Below are 14,872 nucleotides of genomic sequence, written 5' to 3' on the forward strand. Positions count from 1 at the left end.
ATACTTTTTGCCCCGTATACGTCGTCAACACGATGGATGTCTCTCTCAAGGGTATGTGTGAGAATAGCCGCTCGTAGTCTCGTCGATTCATGACGGTTAGCGCTGATCCTGTATCCAATTCCATTTTAACTTGGGACCCTGCTATCGTGAGGGTGACCCAAATGGTTCGGTGATCCTCTTTTGCGATTACATTGTGAAGTTTGAGACAGCTTAGTCTCTTGTTCCCGGATTCACTATCGCTCATCTGGTCTTTGGAACTACTGTCCATCATCTTTTGTACTTTCTTCTACGGTTCCTTAGTAGCCTTTTTGTTGTCGCTGGTCTTCTTCCCAGACCTGCAAACTTGTGCAATGTGTCCCATCTTTCCGCATTGCCTGCATATTTTGTCTTTGGACCAGCAGTCCTTCTGGTCATGGTTAGTTCTGCCGCAGCGATAACATTTTGCAAATCCCCGTGTCATTTCGTGGGTGCCGTATTCCTGTGGCTTTTGTTGTATTTCCGCAGCTCCCCTGGCTGCTGCTTCATATGATACTGCCACGCTGAAAGCCTTATCTAACGTCAGCTCTTTCTCTGAGAATAACTTCTTCTGTGTTCCTTCACTCAGGAGTCCACAGACAAATTTGTCCCGTAGGGTATCTGCCAGTCCTGCTCCGAACTGGCAGTGCTTTGATAGCTTGCGTAGTTCCGTAAGGTACTCAGCATTGCTCTCATCTTTATGCTGAGTTCTCCTGTGGAATTTAAATCTTTCTGCTATCAGCAGCGGTGCAGGGTTTAGGTGTTCCTGTAGGACAGCAACAATTTCGTTAAAACTCTTCACCTTCGGTTTGGCTGGAGTAATCAGGTCCCGCAATAGGCCGTACGTTCTAGCACCCATTAAGTTTAGCAATACCGATGCCTTTTTCTCATCGGCTATTTCGTTTGCCTCGCAATATACCTCGACTCTTTCCACATACGTGGTCCAGTCCTCTATTGTATTATCAAAGGCAGTGATACAGCCAGTCTTCGGCATCTTGAAAATCTAAAATGGCACCTCTCGCGCTTTGCCTTCTTCCCCGATTTAACAAAATGGCGCCTCCCACGCTTTGCCTTCTTCCCCGCTGATTAAGATGGTGCCTCCCGTGCTTTGCCTTCTTCCCCGCTGTTGCTAGCGCTGCTTTCCGCGGTTTCCGTTGTAACCTGCAGCTCCTCGCGGTTTCCTGCGCGTTTAATATTTCTTTTTTTAAATTATTTTCCCGTCGTGGAACAACCCTGTGGGACTCTTGCCTCCCTCTTCTCGGGTCTGTACGCAGCCCGGCTTCGTTGCACCAGCCGCGCCCTGTGTGCTCCACCCTCTCTCTCTCCTCTTCCCGACAACGCTGCTCGGCCCCGTTGCAAGCCACCCACTCGAGTTCACAACCGCCGCAGCCCAGGAAGGATCAGTGTACTACCTGTCACCAGCCCAATTAGCTGAAGCACCGTCGACAGGAACCAGGCCACGCTTTTGACAGCTTCTCCAGCAATCTTCAACTCTGCTGACTCAGGGGCGGATGCCCACGGTTGACGCCCGTTTCTACTGCTTCTTTCTTCCTTCTGGCCTCGACCTCTGCTCACTTCACTGCAGGAATGGATCCCAGGAGGTGGTGCAGACTGTAGGTAAGTTCGTATCTGCTCGTCGCCAGTATTATGTCCATGTATGATTGAGACACGGACAGCAGGAGTTGAACAAAACAAGTCTTTACTGAATGGAGTCAATCGGGAAACTGAAACTGCAGAGGCTTACTAGCGCCTTTTATACAGGGGTGGTCACTGCCGGTACTGCAGTCTGAGACCAGTTATTCTCTTAAAGGTGCATACACAACACTAATCGTCTGTTTTTCAAACAGTGTCATAGACACATTAGAAGCAAAGTTTATTTTTTTTAGTATTCGTTTATGGGATGTGGGCTTCGCTGGCAAGGCCAGCATTTATTGCCCATCCCTAATTGCCCTTGAGAAGGTGGTGGTGAGCCGCCTTCTTGAACCGCTGTAGTCCGTGTGGTGAAGGTACTCCCAAAGTGCTGTTAGGGAGGGAGTTCCAGGATTTTGACCCAGTGACAATGAAGGATCGGCGATATACTTCTAAGTCAGGATGGTGTGTGACTTGGAAGGGAACTTGGAGGTGTGGTGTTCCCATGCGCCTGCTGCCCTTGTCCTTCTAGGTGCGCACAGCAGGGTCCAAGATACAGCAATGAAATATAAGACCAGATCGTCCCCAACATGGCAGCTGTCTTTCATTCTGCCAGCACAATTTACACTTCATCTAGAGCCATCCTTTGTTTCTTAACCTGTTCCATTAACATCTCCTTTTGCCTTGAATATCTCTTAATGTCTCTTAATTTCTTCTGCCTTCCATCCTATCATAGACCTTCCCTTTTGTTCTTCCATCCCCTCCCCCCTTTCCCAGCCTCTTCACTTGCTTAAAAATCTGTTCCATTTCCTGCTTTTTTCCAGTTCTGACGAAAGGTCATCAACCTGAAATATTAACTTTGTTTCTCTCTTCACAGATGCTGCCTGACCTGCTGAGTCTCTCCAGCATTTTCTGTTTTTATATCTGTTTTAGAGATGTTGGTTGAGGGATAAATGTTGGCCAGGACACCAGAGAGAGCTCCCCTGCTCTTCTTCAAATAGTGCCATGGGATCTTTTACATCCACCTGAGAGAGCAGATGGAGTCTTGGTTTAATGTCTCATTCAAAAGGCAGCACTCCCTCAGTGTTGTGCTGAAGTGTCAGCCCAGATTACATACTCACGTCTTTGGAGTAGAAAACATAGAAAAACATAGAAAAATAGGAGCAGGAGGAGGCCATTCAGCACTTCGAGCCTGCTCCACCACTCAATATGATCATGGCTGATCCTGTATCTCAATACCATATTCCCGCTCTCTCCCCATACCCCTTGATCCCTTTTGTGTCTAGAAATCTATCTATCTCCTTCTTAAATATATTCAGTGACTTGGCCTCCACAACCTTCTGTGGTAGAGAATTCCACAGGTTCACCACCCTCTGAGTGAAGAAATTTCTCCTCATCACAGTCCTAAATGTCCTACCCCATATACTGAGACTGTGACCCCCTTGTTCTAGACCCCCCAGCCAGGGGAAACATCCTCCCTGCATCCAGCCTGTCTTGCCCGGTCAGAATTTTATACGTTTCAATGAGATCCCCTCTCATTCTTCTAAACTCTGGTGAATACAGGTCTAGTCTACCCAATCTCTCCTCATAAGACAGTCCTGCCATCCCAGGAATCAGTCTGGTGAACATTCACTGCACGCCCTCTATGGCAAGTACATCCTTTCTTAGGTAAGGAGAACAAAACTGCACACAGTACTCCAGGTGTGGTCTCACCAAGGCCCTGTATAACTATAGTAAGACATCCTTGCTCCTGTACTCAAATCCTCTTGCAATGAAGTCATACCTAGCACAAAGGAAGATGGTTGTGGTGGTTGAAGTATAATCATCACATCCCCTGGACATCGCTGCAGGAGTTCCTCAGGGCAGTGTCCTAGGCCCAACCATTTTCAGCTGCTTCATCAATGACCGTCCCTCCAACATAAGGTCAGAAATGGGGAGGTTTGCTCATGACTGCACAGTGTTCAGCACCATTCGTAACTCCACAGATAATGAAGCAGTCCATGCCCGCATGCAACAAGACCTGGACGACGTTCAGGCTTGGGCTGATATGTGGCAGGTGTCATAAATCGCAACTTCTACAAGAAGAAACTCAGGAAGTACTACTGAACGGCCAGCTGAGGGCGCCGTCCGAGGAGTATAAATACTCGGGCGTGGGCCCAACTTGGCCAGAGACAATCTGGAAACAGGAAGCTAGTGACTACTAACTAGACCTCCATGTTTTGTTACAAGTCGATTAAAGCCTTGCTTTATGTACAACCAAGTGCGTAGTGAGTCTTTATTACGTCAGCAGGTAACATTCATGCCACAGGAGTGCCAGGCAATGACTATCTCCAACAAGCGAGAGTCTAACCACCTCCGCTTGACATTCAATGTCATTACCATCGCCGAATGCCCCACTATCAACATCCTAGGGGTTACCATTAACCAGAAACTTAACTGGACCAGACACATAAATACTGTGGCAACGAGAGCAGGTCAGAGGCTAGGTATTCTGTGGCGAGTGTCTCACCTCCTGACTTCCCAAAGCCTTTCCACCATCTACAAGGCACAAGTAAGGAGTGTAATGGAATACTCTCCACTTGCCTGGATGAGTGCAGCTCCAACAACACTCAAGAAGCTCGACAACATCCAGGACAAAGCAGCCCACTTGATTGGCACCCCATCCACTACCTTAAACATTCACTCCCTCCACCACCAGTGTACCGTGGCTGCAGTGTGTACCATCTACAAGATGCACTGCAGCAACTTGCCAAGGCTTCTTCGGCAGCACCTCCCAAATCCGCGACCTCTTCCACCTAGAAGGACAAGGGCAGCAGGTGCATGGGGACACCACCACCTCCAAGTTCCCCTCCAAGTCACACACCATCCTGACTTAGAAGTATATCGCCAATACTTCATCGTCGCTGGGTCAAAATCCTGGAACTCCCTACCTAACAGCACTGTGGGAGTACCTTCATCACACGGACTGCAGTGGTTCAAGAAGGCGGCTCACCACTACCTTCTCAAGGGCAACTAGGGATGAGCAATAAATGCTGGCATTGCCAGCGATGCCCAGATCCCATAAACAAATTAAAAAAAATAAAAAAACATACCATTTGCCTTCTTAACTGCTTGTTGCACCTGCATGTTTGCTTTCAGTGACTTGTGTACAAGGACACCCAGGTCCCTTTGTACATCAGCATTTCCCAATCTAGCACCATTTAAATAATACTCTGCCTTTCTGTTTTTCCTACCGAAGTGGATAACTTCACATTTATCCACGTTATACTGCATCTGCCATGTATTTGCCCACTCACTCAACTTGTCTAAATCGCCTTGAAGCCTCTTTGCATCCTCCTCACAACTCACAATCCCACCTAGTTTTGTGTCATCAGCAAACTTGGAAATATTACATTTGGTTCCCTCATCCAAATCATTGATATATATTGTCAATAGCTGGGGCCCAAGCACTGATCCCTGTGGTACCCCACTAGTCACCGCCTGCCACCCCGAAAAAGACCCATTTATTCCTACTCTCTGTTTCCCGTCTGTTAACAGTGGAGTGGGACTTGAACCACAACCTTCTGACTCAGAGACACAAGTGATACCCACTGAGCCAGTGCGGACACCTACCATACATTGCAATCCACTCAGAAAACCTTCAAGAGGGTGAACATCAATATCTCAATTTATTGTTTCAAGTGAATGCCGCTGTTCATCCCTTACCTCTATTTTTCTACAGATGTTTTGTCAACCCTAAAGTTACAGCTATAGCAATTCTAGTTTTCAAAATTTGCAATTGTACATTAGCTGTATTATTTTCCAAACTTAGTGCTGGGAATGATTCAATCAAATGGAATTACTTCAGTTAATTACTACAGTGACTACACTCCAAAAGTACTTCATTGGCTGTAAAGCGCTTTGAGACGTCCAGTGGTCGTGAAAAGCGCTACGTAAATGCAAGTCTTTCTTTTTCTTTCTTTAAATCTAGTACTGCACTGAAATTCCATTAGACTGGCTCGCTCTCCATACAAGAATATTAAGAGAAGCTGCAGTCCTGCATGCATAAAATACAGCAAGTTATGGGTGACTTATTGCAGTCTTGTGTAGGAAGAATAAATGTGCGTTGTTAGCACAACATTAATTCCTGATTAAAAGGCAAAATATGCGGACATTTTTTATGACCATTTTTTGTTGCATAGTAAAGCTTTGTCCACTAATGTTTAAAATGTATTTCTGACTAGGCTGAGATCATTGTGGAAATTGGCATTTTTATTCAAGGTTAATTACCTGAATGCAGTAGAGATCATGTTGTACCTTGGGTTTTATTACATAGAGCTGACAGCACAGAAAGAGGCCATTTGGCCCAACTGATCTCTTTTTTTGAATTCATTCACGGGATCTGGGCGTCGCTGGCAAGGCCAGCATTTATTGCCCATCCCTAATTGCCCTGGAGAAGGTGGTGATGAGCCGCCTTCTTGAACCGCTGCATAATACTTCATTGTAGCAGTTTGGTACAACTGAGTGGCTTGCTGGGCCAGTTCAGAGGGCAGCTAAGAGTCAACCACATTGCTGTGGCTCTGGAGTCACATATAGGCCAGATTTCCTTCCCTAATGAACATTAGTGAACCAGATGGGTTTTTACAACAATCTGGTAGTTTTATGATCACCATTACTGGCACTAGCTTTTTATTTCAGATTTATTTAATTAAATTTAAATTTTACAGCTGCCGTGCTAGGATTTGAACTCACGTTACAAGATCAGTCCAGGCCTCTGGATTACTAGTCCAGTAACAAAACCACTATGCTAAGCTTCAATTATTCCCCACTGTGCAAGTTATTTTATTTCCTCTCCCGGACTTGAGGTTTGTAGCTGCAGTCAAGCCCATTTGTTAAAATTTGTATTTAACAAAATACCTCATACAGTAAAAATACATATTTCTATATGCAAGTAGTTTTCTCTTTCTAAACTGCGTAAAAACCCTTTAAATTCAACGAAAGTGATTACATTACCCAAGAACACTTTTTTGTGATGTCTGATTGAACACAATTTTTACCCAAGTGCCCCCTGTGATCTGTTTTTTTATTTGTTTATGGGATGTGGGCGTCGCTGGCAAGGCCAGCATTTATTGCCCATCCCTAACTGCCCTTGAGAAGGTGGTGGTGAGCCGCCTTCTTGAACCGTTGCAGTCCGTGTGGTGAAGGTACTCCTACAGTGCTGTTAGGTAGGGAGTTCTAGGATTTTGACCGAGCAATGATGAAGGATCGGAGATATACTTCTAAGTCAGGATGGTGTGTGACTTGGAGGGGAACTTGGAGGTGGTGGTGTCCCCATGCACCTGCTGCCCTTGTCCTTCTAGGTGGAAGAGGTTGTGGGTTTGGGAGGTGCTGCCAAAGAAACCTTGGTGAGTCGCTGCAGCGCATGTTGTAGATCTGAATTACCACTAGTTTGTGGTTCAGCATTGGACCAGCTCTGGCTTTGAAAGGCAGTGGAAGACATTGGGAGTTCTCCAAGCTCAGGTAAATGGAAAGAAAAGTAAAAGTTGGAGCAGATAACAATTTGTTACCAGCATTTCTGCTTTCTCGGCATTGCTGGTTAGAAGTCTTGTATATATGTGTGCTTACTGTTAACTGCAGTGAGCGATATTCAAGAGTGCTCACGGAACAGCTCGTTGGGACTGTGGTATCGCACCACCAGTCAGGCCGGGGAACAGATGAGCATTTTCTGTTGTTATTTTAGAAGAGGATGAAGACTCCTTTGCAACACAGAGCAAGCGCAAGTCAGCCCGAAGACTCAGCTCTCATTATCCAATGTGGCAATGACCATTTATCTCAATGCCAATGCATGCAATATGCTGTACAGATAATGCAAAATCTAATGTAATAAAAATCAGATGTAACCATCACAAGGCTACTGCTCTTAGTTTAAACAGGACTGTACGATAGTGCTGCAAACTAAGCTTAGCAGTTTGGCCGGGAGGAATGTAATTGCTACCATAAACCATGGGAAAACACGAATTAATTGATGGGTAGCCAATATAAATAACAGTCCAGAAATTAGCAATTAATAGATCTATATACTGGTTAGTGGGTCATAACTCAAAACAAACCTAGAAAGGTAAAGTGCTGGTTGGAAATCTTGTATGTATGTGTGCTTACTGTTAACTGCAGTGTGCATTGTTTTAAACACAGAAGATAAACTCAACACATACAGTGTAGCTCATGGGATTACTCGCAACTCTGCAATTCATCATTTGAAAAGCGGTATTGTCACCTGATATTCATGAAAGGTGTATAAAATGACTACAATCAGCAATGCATTTATTTCATCATGTCAGTGATTGATCTACCCTGAGTTTAAAAGGAAGTGAATTGGGAACTAAGAAACCAAGACACATCATCAAACTGTGGCGGTTCAATGTGTACGACAACACAAACCTAATTTGGCGACTGACATGGCAGCCTCGCAGTTTTCAAAGCTGGGCATTCCTGGCTGTTTCAGGAACTGATCCCATTTTAAAAGTAAACCCCAATACATTGACCAGTCAGTCATTTATAACCAAGGTGACCATCGGCTCTCTCCTTTTGCCAATTCCTCAAGACAACATTTTTACTTTCCATGTCGGCCTTCCTGTACGCAGCCACCACCATCACGTTGGTGTTCCACATGGTCTTTACCCAACCGAGACCCATTCCATTACCTTCATGGTCCACAGCCATTCAGCACAGCTGCCCTGCTCATTTTAATCTTCTCACTATAACCTCATGTTACAGATACAGTAATATATTAATGGGCTGGATCTTGCTGGAGTGGGGCAGCTCGCGGTGTGCCTCGTTAGTTGGGCTTTTCCTGCATCATTCAGCTCAAAATGTATTTGCGCCGTAGCTTGCTGGAACTGCGGGCTGATAACAGTGCAGTGAGGGCAATGGGACATCTGGGACCACAGTGAACAACGGGGCCAACAGTAGCTCTCTTTAATCAATGAGATTTAAGGATTGAGAAAGAAGCAGAGGAATGACTGATAAGGAGGGTGCATTAGGGTTGTTGCATTTAAGTCAAATTAGGTAGAGAAACAGAAAAAAAGAGAGTGAAAGAGAGATTGGATTTAGAGAGAAAGAGAGGAGAGACAGAAAGGAAAAGTAAGAATTATTTCTTTTTTTAATTTGGCATTTTTTAAATCTCCAAGAGCAATTTACCACCTGAAGGAATGAGACTCCACAGTTTAAATTGTTCAATTTCTGGGTCAGAGAAGTTGCCTGGCATTGCATTAACATTTATCATGTCGTTAAAAAGGTACTTACGCTGTTAATTACCAGACTTAACTTTCGACGGCGCATTTAATGGGCAATTAATGTGCAAATCCAGCAAGTTCTTAAAAATAATGGGAAGGCTGAGGGCGAGATGCCATTTGTGTGATGCAAACAGAAGGACGGCATAAATCGACCAGCGAGTTCTGGAGATCCACAACTCACGGCGTATCTCTTAATCCCCTGAACTTGGAGAGTATATATTGTGATGCACAAGGCATTGCAGTTGTGTGGGACAGACGGTATGGAGCAGTGGGTCTTTTCCCATCCGTACGATACACTTCTCCTGCCAGAGTGGTTTTGGTAGCTTGTCAGTAACACGCAACGAATAAGCCGAAACAATGAGTCTTTTGACCTTTGCCTCACATCCCTTTCTTTGGCGTTTCTTGTCCTAGATATATCAACTAATTCATCATTTCCACCTCCCTGTGCTCAATGTCAACTTTCTTCAGTTTTCCACAACAAATTGCCTTTTTAAACCATCTTTAACATCATCAGCCTAAAGTGCGTCACCGCGGCAACAAGCAGATACCAAACAGGAATGAAAGGCTCTGCAATGGGACCACCATAGGTGAAACTTTACCTCACTACATTTTCTGACTTAGCATGAGTCACATTTTTGTTTTAAATATCGCTACTTTTGTGCAACTAGGCAAATACAGTTCCACCAGTGGCAGACTACACACACCCACCCTTAATTAAACAATTTTGTCTCCAGCCCCAGGCACAGCGACCTGGCAACGTCTGAGGAAATCTGTCTTCATAGACAGCTTCAACAGGGTGGCAGTCATGGAGTTATGCCATATGCTTGAGACTGGGATGGCTCAGCCGGTGGCCTTGAAGGTGACCACAGGGTTCAATTTTTTTTAACGACTCCATTAGGGATAAATGCAAAGCCAGTTAGCAGAGTTGATGTATGAAGTACTTGTGAGATACAATGCTTGCCGGTGTAAATTGTTTCAATGTTTCCCCATAGAAAGCTAGCAAAAGGAAACTGCACAAATTCCATCTGGCAGCATTCCCCACAGTGTAGGGATTTATATTGATAGCACTCATATGACCATCTGTGTCCCCATATCAAATGCCATCGCCTTCGTGATCCAGAAGGAGTTTCATCTGATTGCTGTACTGGTGGTGTGTGGCCATCCGCATAAAGCCATGCCCAATTCCCTGGCAGAAGTCATGCTGCCTTCATTTTGAAGCAATCTGCCACGCTTGACTTATTTGAAAGAGAAGGCAGACTGGACAGATGACTGCTAAGAGACCAAGGATACCTTCGTCAACCTTGCCTCCTGTTGAAATGACCATGAACATGAGTGGAGATAAAATGAGGAACATGTGGCCACCCAGGACAATTGTGGACCACACAAATCAGCGGGGGAGAAATTGGGTTGAGCCGCTAACGGGGCGCCAAGCTCGCCTGGGCGCCAGATTTTGCGCTGCGATCGGAGCAGCAACGATCGCCGGAAATTCAGCTTGAGCGCCCCAAGAGGGACATGGGGCGAGGCTCGAGGCGCTCCGCGTCCCTCTTAGGGCGCTGAAACTGAATATCGCAGCGCAACGTGCCACAGCGCCACACGCTGTGGCACGGCGCGCTGCGGTACTGCAGGCCTTCCTCCCATTCTTAAGGGGGAGGGGCCTGCACCAGCGCGATGAGCGATCGTGAGTGCCGGCAAAAGAGCCCGGCACTGAGGAGAAGTGCCGGGCTCTCGGAAAACAGCTGGCAATGCCGCGGGGGGAGAACAGGAGGCCGGGGACGGAGGTGCTGGCAGGCGGCCGCCGAAAAAAACGGCCGCCCTGCACCTGCACCTTAATTTGCGCCACTGCTGCCACAGGTAGGCCCCATGAATCGGGCGCGATTAGCGAGCAGCGCTACAGAGGCGGTCGCTGCCAAATATCGCGATCAGGGCGCACACCGATGACGTCATCAGTGGTGGCGCAGCGCAACAGGCTACCGCCGCCATTAGCGCCCCAGCTAAATATCGCGGGAGGCGTGGCCAGTGGCGCTAAAGCCACTGAGTGCCCTCTTTAGGCGCTAACTGGTGGCGCAGCCCACCGAATTTCTCCCATGTTTAAACAGGCTTTCTGATACCTGAACAAGTCAGTTGTCTATCACAGTATAGGTCCACCAAGCTCTCAAATAGGAGTCTACTGCATGTTGCACAATTTTACATTGCAGAGAGGTGTTGCCATCAAACAGACAAACCAGGAGGCCAGGTGCAGATAGTGACTGAGCAGGACCTGTGAATGAGCCCAGATGCCCTTCTTGAAAGTCATTCATAGCCAGGAAGTGTCATACACTATACTCTAATGGACAACCCATTCAGCTAAGTGCCTGACCCACCCATTGTATAAACAGTCCTGTCCAAATGTGCACAATGCATTCGCTATATTGGTTTCTGCATTATCTCCTTTGCCCATCATTTAATTCACCAACAAGTGTTTGTCTATTTAGCAATAGGGACTGCACTTCAACAGTAATTTGAAATTGTCTGAGATGCCCTGAGAAACGTGATAAATGCAAGTTTGTTCTTTTTTCTGCCCCATTAGAAGTAAACTGTAAGGACAAAATTCACAAAGTGCAACCAACTTATTTCCCTACAACTAACGACTGTACATGGCAATAATGCTTCCTTTCCCCCTGATGCTTTTCATTGGTGGTATTCAAGGTTCTCTCAATCTGATTACCCAATATCTTGACGATGAACAGGACTACCTAGTGTAAACTGGAGCTCGAGCTCTCCATAGCAGGTCCCATGAGGCACCAATCCCTATGCCCAGCTGGTGAGGAAGGATATAAACTGGCTCTCAGGTCATCAGGTTCATGCTTCTTCCTTAACCTTCCTGTCTCTTGTTCAACACCTCAGCTAATGGTCCCTTCTTTAAATTGCCCAGCGTGGAATTACATGTGATGCTGCTTGTGATAGGTGGGATGAGTGACAAAGGATTCTGTGGGGAGCTGGTATCTTCTGCAGCATTAGGAACTCTTGTGGGACACCTATAAGAACAAAAGCAGAACATGTGTTGGAATGCTACTTGAAGGACACCCTTTCGAACAGAACTTATGTGCAAGTATACTGTGTGCTGTTGTACTGCAGTGTATGAGTGTGTGAATAAACAGCAGGAGATAAAATAAAAGGAATTAATGGTACTAGCCCTGAGGTTGGGGAGGTCATAGGCTTCACCTTCCTCCACCTTTTCTCCACCCGCCCCAGGATTTTCAGTAACCATTTAAAACTTATAGGGGGTGAAATTCAACTTGACCAGGGATGCAAAATGGGTGGTATCGCATCTGCTGCCAGTTATACGCCCCATCCGAAATTCAGTTCTATTGAAGTCAATGGCATTGAATATTGGGCGGGAGGTATAACTGGTGGAAGATGCAATACTTCCCGTTTTGCATCCCCGCCCCAGTCGAATTTCACCCCCATAGTATTTAAGGGCCTGCAGTTTCAAAGTCGTCCTATCAATGTGTTTGCTCCCTCCTATGTGATGCATTATCCTGCAAGCCAATTAAACAGGGTTGAGTTGTTGAAGAGCACAGGCACTGACACACAAGCTTCTGCCCTGCATCCCAAAGTGTGTATAAATAAGCCATCAAGCATTGTGCGCCCAAGATTTCGTGGGAAACTTTCCTATTGATCACAGCTTTACAAGTGTAAGCACAACAGCAGGATTCAGAGGCAGTTCAATAATTTGTCCTGCAGTTACAGGGACATGCTGCAGGTTGTCGGTGTGCTTTGCATATGTCCTCAGTCATGGGTGTAACAGGTTGAGACGAAACTCTTAATGGCATGCATACTTTGCCCATATACCTTGTCTGCGAAAATGCTGTCTAGTCTTATCCTGGCAGATTTCCTTAGGCTGGCAAACTGAGGGACAGAAGGCTGTCTGTCTGAGATTACGTCCCCTTATTCTGGCCCTCTTCCTCATCGACTCCTAAATCCCCTATATATTGGTCATGGCATTTATCCTTTTGTTCACCTTCTCACACCTATTGGGAATGGATATCTTGTCTAGAGGGCATCCTGCTGCCTTAGACAGAGCAACCACCCTTTAATATACTTGAACGAGCTGAGTCGCTTAACAGCTGTACTCAGTGCGCCTGCTGCACTAATCTTTTGCCAAGGTTTCTGCTGAGTGTTGAAAAAAATCCCCTCCCCTTTATGTAGCAGCTACAACCCTGTCGGAATGGCTGTTGTGCAGGAAATCACATGTCTCGCCTTAAGCAAACTCTCGGTAGATGCCCTAATCCAAGCTGAGAGTTCGCCATGAATAAATAACGAGGTTGTCTCTGGATGATCATACGAGGTCAGCTGACTCTAAAACGTGTGAGCGCAAACCTCATGGGACTCCAGTCCTGGTGCTGCAGAAACAGAAAATTCGCCATCATAATAAAGAAAAAAAAGGAAGACGTGCATTTATATAGCGCCTTTCACAACATCAGGGCGTCCCAAAGCGCATTACCGCCAATGAGTACTCTTGAAGTGTAGTCACGGTTGTAATGTAGCTCATCTTATAATTTGTTTACAACTGTAACATTTCCGAAAGGCTTTGTAAGAACTCTGACAATAGCGATTTGCCGACTTTGATCCCCAAATGACCTTTTCCAGATTGTGCTTCAGACATTGAGCAAATGTAAGACCCATGGATCCATTTTACCACCAGCCATCAGAGTTGTACAGTATTATTTCACTGGCTGCTGTTAAATTCTTCTACTGTGATAAAACATTTGCTCCTGCCATTAAAATTTTACTGCCTCACTAACGATTACTCAGACGTTGCAGATTAACTCAAAGATGCTAATTATAATTTACATGTCTAGTGGGACTGCATGAACTGTACGGATGATTCAAAAATACATCAGCACATTCTTAAGCTAACGCTGGAAGTTAGTATTTTAGAAAGCTATAATTCAATCTATAGATCGTTGAGATCACTTGTGGTGAATCCAGCTTACCAAATAAGAATAATTGTCAGGTCGATGACCCTTCGTCAGAACTGGGTAAAGCTTTTTCCAGTTCTGACGAAGGGTCATCGACCTGAAACGTTAACTCTGTTTCTCTCTCCACAGATGCTGCCTGACCTGCTGAGTGTTTCCAGCATTTTCTGTTTTTGTTTCAGATTTCCAGCATCCGCAGTATTTTGCTTTTGTAAGAATAATTGTCATACTGTCTTCCTGGCTATAGCCACAGAGGGAACGTAACATCGATAACTACTGACTACAGCTACCCAAGAACCCCCAGAGTGACCACGACACCCATGTACCTCAGCTTAGATCCCCTGCTTTACTAAGTTGCTGATCTCAGTGGGAATTGCTAATGTGGAATGGGTTTGAAGAGTCAGCTGACGTTTTGTAACTCCGGACTTCCTTCTGTTCTAAGTATAGCCCAATGTGATCCTAAATCGATATCACGATAAACATAATGGTGCAGATTTTCCTGTCAAAATAACAGTGAAGCTAATGCCGCTCACCATTATTTATGCGCAAATGGTACCACAACTTCAGGCGAGGGGCAGATGCGCGCATAAATGCGGAAATATCCATTTAAATAATTTATCTGTAATTGTTCTCTGGACCTCCAAACACTTATGATTCAATTGACCAGCAGCTATAAAAAGTCCTAGAGAATGACAGTATCTTGAAGTGTGGAATAGACCTCCTATAGGATTGAAATACAAATACTGGAAACAGTTTCAAGCATTCTGCAACATTCTTGATATGGAATAATGGTAGCATTGAATTGGACCTGTTATCTGTTTGAGCTCTCCTTGTAATGTCAGCCATAGCTCAGTTGGTAGCACTTTCACCTTTAAGTCAGAAGGTTGTGGGTTCAAGTTCTATGCCAGAGACTTGTCCACAAAATCTAGACTGAAGCTCCAGTGCAGTACTGAGAGGGTGCTGCACTGTCGGAGGTTCTGTTCTTCCGATGAGATGTTA

This window comes from Somniosus microcephalus, chromosome 1 (assembly GCF_052327205.1).
Source record: "Somniosus microcephalus isolate GS21.2 chromosome 1, FLI_Smic_1.0, whole genome shotgun sequence".
NCBI classification, from domain to species: Eukaryota; Metazoa; Chordata; class Chondrichthyes; order Squaliformes; family Somniosidae; genus Somniosus; species Somniosus microcephalus.